Raw genomic sequence first — 8,756 nt, 5'->3', positions numbered from 1 at the left:
TAATGAGTCCTGTGGGCACAAGTCAACCCTGTTCTTGCTCGTCTTCAACCCAGGTCAGATGGAGGACATAACATCTCTCAATGTTTGTCTTTCATGGTTGTCTCCTTAAATCTAAAGTCAGGAATGTAGAAGACTTTCATGTGTGTCAGTCTCAGTTCGACCCCTCTTCACATGCCCCGCCCCACCCTGCCCTCTCCCCACCCTCTTCACATGCCCCGCCCCACCCTGCCCTCTCCCCACCCTCTTCACATGCCCCGCCCCACCCTGCCCTCTCCCCACCCTCTTCACATGCCCCACCCTTGCCCTACCTTCTCCTGCCCTCTCCCCACCCTCTCTCCACCCTCACCCCACCCTCACCCCATGCTCTCCCCCCCATCCTCATCTCACCCTCTCCCCACCCTCAGCCCACCTTCTCCCCACCCTCACACAGCCCTCACTCTGCCCTCACCCCTCCCTCACCCCACCCTTACCTCACCCTCACCTCACCCTCTCCCCACCCTCACTCCGCCCTCTCTCCACCCTCACACCACCCTTTTCTCACCCTCACCCACCACTCACCACCCTTCTGTTCTCACCCCACCCTCACCCTATCCCCACCCTCATTCACCCACATCTTACCCTCATCCCATCCCATCCCCACCCTCACCTCACCCCTACCACATCTCTGTTCCCACCCCCAGTGGATTTAACAGAACTAGTCTGGCTGCTTCCCATCCTGCTACAAAGGCTCGGTGGAGCAAGTCTCTACCAGGCTTCTGCAATTGAACATCTCTGTGATCAATCTGCGGCTTAGCAGGGTCCACGCTTCTGCCCTGGGGCAGCATTGACACATTGAACACTCCTCTCCCTTGACAAAAAGCCCCTAACTTAGTCTTTTTAGGGTGTGCATGTGTGTGCAGGCGTGTGCTCGCGTGTGTGGTGTATGCATGTGGCGTGTCTGTGAAGGCCAGAGTAGGCTGTCGGGGTCCTGTGTTACCGTTCTTTACCTTATTCCCGTGTGGCAGGGTCTCTCTCTGAACCTGGAGCTGGGCGGGCAGTCGCAGGCCCCAGCGGCCCTGTCTCTGGCCCCCACGTTTCTGGAGTTATTGGCACGTGTGGCCATGACCTTTTCATGGTTGGAGACTTGGACTCAGGCGTTCATGCTTGCATGGGACCTGAGCCACCTCCTTGTCCCATAATGTATTCATTATTTTTTTACTATTCAAAAATTATTATAGGGATCTCAGCAGTTAAGGGCACTTGCTACTCTTGCAGAGGACCAGAGGTTAGTTCCCAGAGCCCACGTTGGGTGGCTCACAGCATCTCGTAAGGGGACCCTCTGACCTTGAGGACACCCACGTTTACACATACCCCTCACATTCACACACATAATTCAAAATAAATCTTTAGAAACTTAAAACAATAAGAATAATTGTCCTAAACAATAACAAGATTCACTCACCACTTGTGGCGTATCTAAGAGCACAGTTTAGGGCCATCCGCTCTATTCCGCCTCTTGTGCGCATCTCGTCATCGCCCGCAGAGAAGCTCTGGGGCCTGGAGCAAGGCCTCGCTGTTCGTTCTCCTCCCGCTGCGTGTCCTGGGGACCTGTGATGCTTCCATTCCGTGAATGTGCTGCTCCCGCATCGCATATGTTAGGTACTCAGAGTATCTGCTGCTTTGTGTCGTGTTTGCTTCATTCGATGTATTTTGTAGGGACTTTGGATGTTTTGTTGCTATTTTCGTTTTGTGTGTATATGTGCATTGTGTGTATGTGTGAGTGCGCTCCCCTTTGCTTGCATTTGTAGACATTAGAGGCCAGTGTGGGGCCTTTCCTCTAATACACTCTACCTTATTTTTGAGAGAGTCTCTTTCTGAATCTGGAGTTTGCTAGTGGCTAGACTGGATGACCAGCAAGCCCTCAGACACTGTGCCTCAGCCCCACTAAGTCACGTCCCGGCCCCTCGCTTTTGATTTTTTGAGAATAAGTCTCCTTATATAACTCAGCCTGGCCTTAAACTGGTGGCAATTCTCCTGCCTCGGCTGCATAATATCCCATTGTATATGTTACTTTTATCTATCCATCTGTTGGTAGACATGTGAGTTTTTTCCCGCTTTCTAGTTATTGTGAATAAGACATGTTTTCAATCTGATTTATATTGTCTTAGACGCTGTGTAGACAGGACTAGAATTTCTATGCCTTGCGGGGTTCTGTGTCCCGCAGAGGCCACACCATTCCTCGTTCCCAAGCCATGTCTGCACATGTTCAGGAACACTTGCTGTTTGCTGGAAACAATTTATAACTGGGTGTGTGGCACTCGTTTGTGACCCCAGCACACTGGAGACTGAGGCAGGAAGATCTCAACTGTAAGGCCAGCCTGGGCTACATAGTGAGAGACTGCCTAAAAGGAAGAGTAGAGCCACCCTCTCCACTGTGAGGTGGCACCAAGAGGTTTTCATTTGCATTTCGCTAGTGAAGTTTAGCATTTTGCCACATGCTTTTTTTTTGACAGCTTCTGTATCTTCTTTGGAGAAATGTCTTCTTGGAGAAATGTCCCTGCTGTCAGTGTTAGGGTTATCTGTGGCTTACTAATTTATTTGTTCTTAATGTGAAGTAATATATTCCCAACTGCATTTTAATAAATCAATTTTTAGCTAAATGTTACAGATGGAGAAGAGAGCGCAGTGTAAATTTCTGGTAATGCAAGTACACATAGGTGACCAGAAACATCTCATTCTGTGGCTTCTCCCCACCATGTCAAAGGTCTCTGCCCCACAGGGTCCAGGGAGATGCTGAGACAGAATGCTAGGGGGAGCCATCCCTATGAGGCTTACTGTTCACCACGCTGAAGGGTTCTGGGTAGGATTGGCTGGTCCAGCAGTTTCTGGGATTAGTGTCTGTGTGATGGGAACAGCAGATACACCGGCCAGTCTTCACTGGGGAGTTTTTACAGCAGAAGTCGACGCCAGCTGGTCCTATGGTTCAGGCCCTGCTGGGTTGTACTTTATGCAGTCAGAACTTGGTGACAGAGCTGGTGTCCTCGTCACAGCCACGGCCACTCCCCACTGGCTGCTAAGGGGTGGGATGAAGTCAGGGTGTTCCTTGAGCCCTGAAGCTGTCGTGAAACTCTTGTGTGTGGCGTCCCTTCTATGCAGCCATTGTGACCTCCATCTCCTGTCCAGTCATCAGCTTGTCTTCTGTAGGGGCACCACCTCCAGCAATCACGGAGTACCCTGCAGACCCCCTCTGGGCTCCTGGTCCCTAAGGTCCCGTGGTCAGGGCTGCAGCCCCACAAAGTGCAGGGGAGTGGCTTTGTTTTAAGCATCTATGAAGGTTGCTTCTGTAGGTGGCAGACAGCCCGACAGCCTGTGCATTTAAATTTTACTCGTAGCCTAGAGCTACCCAGCCTTAGCTGACAGTCTCTGGAGCCTATGGCTGTTCCTTTTAAAATTCCGGGCCAGTTGGGAGAACAGATTGCTCAATAAAAGAGGTGGTCCTTCTGGTACTTGCTGCTCTTAAGATAGAGCAACCAGAAACCAACCTCAAAGTGAAAACAAGAAATGAAAGCTACGAGAATACGCTTTTCAGTTAATCTAATTTACTATTCCTCCCTCGCCAACCTAACACACGTTCCTCCAGCTTCCTATTGAACAAGCACTGTGCTGACTGGGACCATGTCAGAGGCAGGCACAGCTCCCACGAAAAAGATCCCAGAACACATCCGTGCCCTCACCCTGGGGCCTATGAACCTGTTTGGCTCCTAGCACCCTAAACTTCACACGGGCTAAGCATTTGATACACTGTAGAGCCATATCCCCTGATATGTCTTCATATGGGAGATTTTTCTCCATTATCCGAGTGAGTCTGTTATAATCACCGGTTCTTATTAAGAAAGAGGCTTGAGGCAGGCGAATCTCTGTGAGTTCAAGGTTAGCCTGGGCTACAACAGTTAGTTCCAGGACAGACTTCAAAGCTACAGAGAAATCCTATAACCCTGTCTCAAAAAAAAAAAGGCTCAAAGAGCTGGTGATGTGGCTCAGTAGGTCAACATGGTGGGTGTCTGCACACACATGAACACACGCATCCCACACCGCACACAGGATGCTCAAAATATAAAGCAAGGCCTTGAAACTCAGGGATAATGATGCATGAAACCAAGCCTGGTGTCCTGAATTTCTCACCAAAACACACAGGGTGGAAGTCAAGAATTGACGCCTGCAGGTTGTTCTCAGACCCCAGCATGAGCCCCATGATATGCAGGACCCACACACGTCATACACACAATAAATAAATAACTGTGAAGAAAAGTTTTACTAAAAGAATAAAACTTAAAACAAACCACCCAGCCAGAGCTGGAATTAGGGTAAGGCAAGTTAAGCAATGACTGTAGGGCACATACTTTTATATAGGGACAGAGGAAGATCACAGAGAGGAGCTTCAGGGATGAAGCCAGGTCAGGGAGTTTAAGTGTTACCCCGCTGTCCCTGCCATGGAAGGAGAAGCCACTTAAAAACACACCCTAGGAGCTGGACATGGTGGCGCACACCTTTAATCCCATCACTCAGGAGTCAGAGACAGGCAGATCTCTGTGAGTTCACAGCCAGCCTGGTCTACAAAGCAAGTTCTAAGACAGCCAGGGATGTTACAAAGAGAAACCCTGTCTTGAAAAAGCAAAACAAGAAACAACCCCCACACAACCACATCCTAGGGCCAGCAAAGGTGACTCAGCAGGTAAAAGTACTTTGTAGGCAAAGCTTTTCTGTGTTTCAGCAGCCAGTTCCCAAATAATTGAAACAGAGGCTTAGTGTTAATTATAAATGTGTGGCCAATAGCTCAGGCTTATTACTTCCTAACTCTTACATTTAAATTAACCTATATTTCTTATCTATGCTTTGCCTCATGACTCATGCCTTGTTACCTTATTTTCAACACATCCTGTTTCCTTGACGACTGGCTGGTATCTCCTCTGACTCCGCCCTTCTTCCCATCATTCTCCTAGTTTGGTTGTCCTGCCTTTAATTCCTACCTGGCTACTGCCCAATCAACTTTTTTACAGTGTGCAAAATGATTATTCCACAGCAGTGATCGCTATGAGGTCCTGACACCATGAGTGCCTTGCCACGCGTCCACCCGTGTCCTCTCATTCTTGTCTCACCCGTCTATCTCTGTGTCTCTCTCTGTCTCTCTCTGCCGGAAGGTTGGAGATAGGAAACAGGGAGATTTGGAATGAGGATGGGGAAGAGCAATTAGAGCTCCTGTTTCAGGAAAGCAGAAGACTTAGCTGCCCTTCCCTCTCTTGCTGTCTTATATGGCACTATCCTTCTCCTCAGTCTCCAGGTGTCCAACTCTAGAATGGTCTTTGCCCTTCCCCAGCCAAGCTTCTTGTTGTGCTGTTGTGTACCACCAAGAAACTAGGATATTTTGTTCCCGTTCGGTCATGATTCAACTCCCCTGGGCAGATCTGGCTCCACCTGGTCATCTTCTGCTTCCTTATGAAGCACAGATACCCAGTCTAGACCCCTCTTAGCAGGTATGTTCTGCTTGTCACGGGATGGGCTTCGGGGGCCACAAGCATACTGCTTCATTCCTGGCCACAAGGAGTTCACTGGCCCAGGATGGAAAGTTAGGAATTGGGATTTGTAAGCTAGACAGTCATGAATTTGAACTACTTGAAATACATAGCCATCTCTTTCAGGAGAATTCAGCCACAATATCCCTTCAGATGAGGGAGGTGGGGCCTTCAGGCAAGCCGGGAAGCATTCTAGTGGCCTTGTGGTTCTATTCTAGGCACTTGGGATAGCTGTGTCGTGTGGCTGCCTTTGGATTCCGTGAGATAACACCATACAGAGACTTGTAAAGGCTCCCTTTCCCCTTCAACCAACTTCAGCTGAATTTTGATATGCCAAAGAACGTTAGCCAATTTAAAAATAAAGATGTTCAAGGAATTGTCTCCTGGAGAAAAGCCATTCACAAGGGTGCTGCTGGGTACTCAACCCTTCCACAGGCAGAGGCCTGAAACCTTGCGTGTTGTGTTGATCGCTTGGATTTTTGTTGTTGTTTCTTCTTGTTTTGCTTTGAAGCCGAGTCTCACGTAACCTGGGCTAGCTTGGAACTCACTCATAGTTGTGGATGACCTTGGACTCCTGATCCAAGGTCATCTACCTCCTCCATCGTGGAGTGACATCAGGACAGGAATCTGGTCTCTCTTGCCTCTCTATCTTCTCTTTCTCTTCCCATCTCTTCTCATGGCCCAGTTCAGTTTACTGATCATGTTTGGTCTACTACTTTCTCTCCCTGTTCTGGACTCTTCCAGATGCCTCTGGCTGTGCTCTCCCTCATATCCACAATAAACACCCCCTCAACTGAGGAGCTGAGAGCAGGACATGGGACACACAGATTCTCTGTAATGTTTCAGGACAGGAAAGCAGAGACGGCGTTCACACAAGAACACAAATCTCCTGCTTGCCATGTAGGGCTTAAGTGGCTGCCTTTTTGGAACTGCCCTTCGGAGCAATGAGGTCCTTCTGAGCTATCAGCGGGAAATGTCACTCAGCCAACCGGTCCGTGTGAACTCCAGATTATAAAACCTGACTTGAGTCAGTGTCGGGATCCAGAGCCAGCCTGGACCATAAATTGTTTCTCTGGACCAAACACCAATATAAACTATCTCTCTGGACCAGCGTGGAGGCGTGGGACTAAAGACACAACTCACATGACTTTTTCGGGAGGGACATTCTCTGTGATCACTCATGAAATCCTGAGTTCACATCCTGAAGAATTCCTCCCAGTTTATTCTCCAAACAGCTTTTATACCAAGACATAAACTGAGGGGTAAATACATTAGCATTCTGTCTCCTAGGTAACCAGGTGAATGGCTTTTAGTCACGTTCACAACTATCTGTGCTTTCTGTCACGTCTTCCTGGTCAGTATGCTAGCTCAGTCAGGTAGGCTTGAATTAGCACCTCCATTCAGGTATCCTCCAAATTACAGAGAAGGAGCAGAGCAACAGACTGACCTTGGAAAGGTCACGTGACCACTTCAGGTGTGGCCTCTGGCTTGAGAGCCTGGCTGTCACACCATATAGAAATATGGGTCTACAAGTCAGATGTACTTTCCTTTTATATTATTACATTAATTTATCACGTGTGCATGTGGGAGGGTGTAATAGTGTGTGTAGACACAAGAGGGCAACTTTCAGGGATTGGTCTTCTGCATCCTCTATGTGGGTCCCAAGGATTGAATTCGGGCCATTAGGCACACAGGACATCTCAGGGGCACCATGCCTACTTTTCCTCAGGTCCACTTTAAGCAATGGGGCTCATAGCATCTTCTCTCATGTCCGTGGGACCTTAAGGCCTTCCCTTTTTCTGCATGGGTATCTGGGGATGTTGATAATCAGCACTTATCCCCTCAGTACCAGCTTCCTTTACCCAGAGCCTTAGTGCACACCCAATGGTTTCATTGAACAATTTGAGACACGACACTTAAAAAAAAAAAGAGGTAAGCACGTGTGTGTGTGTGTGTGTGTGTGTGTGTGTGTGTGTGTGTGTCTGTATCAGATCCCCTGGAACAAGATGGTTCTGAGCCACTGTATGGGTTCTGGGAACTGAATCCCGGTCCTCTGCAGGAGCACCAAGTGCTCTTAACCACTGAGTGATTTCTCCAGCCCCCACCACACCACTTTCCCTGTCGGGCTTTACTTCCCAAGTGTTGGGATTCAAGTGCTGGCTTCCTCCCTTGCAGATGAGGAAAGAGCATGAGTTTCCGGAGATTAAAGGTTGCAGAGTTGACACACAGCTCACAACTGCCCCAAGCATCTTCCTGACCCAGCATCGGGAGCATAGCTTGTATGAGAACAAGCTTCCGTCCAGCTGTCCCGGGTGGGAGGGTAGGATTGAGACCACATTAAACCCACATGGGAGCCTAAAAGCTAAACCCCCCAGCAAAGGAGTCCAAGCCAGAAGTGTCCATCTGCTCCACTGGATGGAAAACGGGGATTAGGCAGGCCATTAGAGCACCTAATCCACTCATGACATTCAGATTCAGTGCGGAGGGTAGGACCCAGTGCCTCACAAAGTGAGAGGCTAGCGCACTATGCTGAGCTGCGCACTGAGTCCTCAGATGGGAGCTGTCGGTTCTTTCAGCTCACAAAAGAGAAATCGAAGGTTCCGGAGGGGAAGTGAGCGTCTTTCCGAGGCCCACACATTTGTACTCTGGCTGGGGTGGAAACGAAAACGCTGCTCTTACTTCAGACTTCAAACCATTTGTTCAACACAAGACCGTCCTCAGATGCAACAGCTTTAGCCGCAGACTTCTATGCTAATGTACACGCGTCTTTCCGAGAGAGCGCATCACTTCCAGAATTCATTTCACCGCCTTCTTTTTTTAAAATCCTGTATCTGTACATTCACCAGGAGAGGATTAGAGGGTTCTTCAGAAGAGCTTAGGAAATGGTGCCCTGTGCCGCCCTGTTACCATCAAGTACCGCACAGATCTGTTGCCCATGCATAACCCTGACCATTCCCGCAGCCAGGCACTGCTGCTGCAGAGGCCGGGACCCTGGATGGGAGAGCATCCTCCTATGTATGGGCTGCATTGCTCTCAAAATGCTGGAGTCTGAGTGGTGGGGGTGGGTGTCTAGGACAAGATGGACAGTTGGCTGCTCTCTGACGCGAGGTGTAGCCTCGGTTTATCTGGGGTTGGGACTTAATCCTGACTTACTTCACACCACTGTGTCTGTTTCTGGGATGGGTCACAGGCTCTTACCCTCCAGAA

Source organism: Myodes glareolus, chromosome 2, assembly GCF_982192425.1.
Source record: "Myodes glareolus chromosome 2, mMyoGla1.1, whole genome shotgun sequence".
In the NCBI taxonomy this organism is placed as follows: domain Eukaryota; kingdom Metazoa; phylum Chordata; class Mammalia; order Rodentia; family Cricetidae; genus Myodes; species Myodes glareolus.
Note: the sequence above shows the minus strand (reverse complement) of the source record.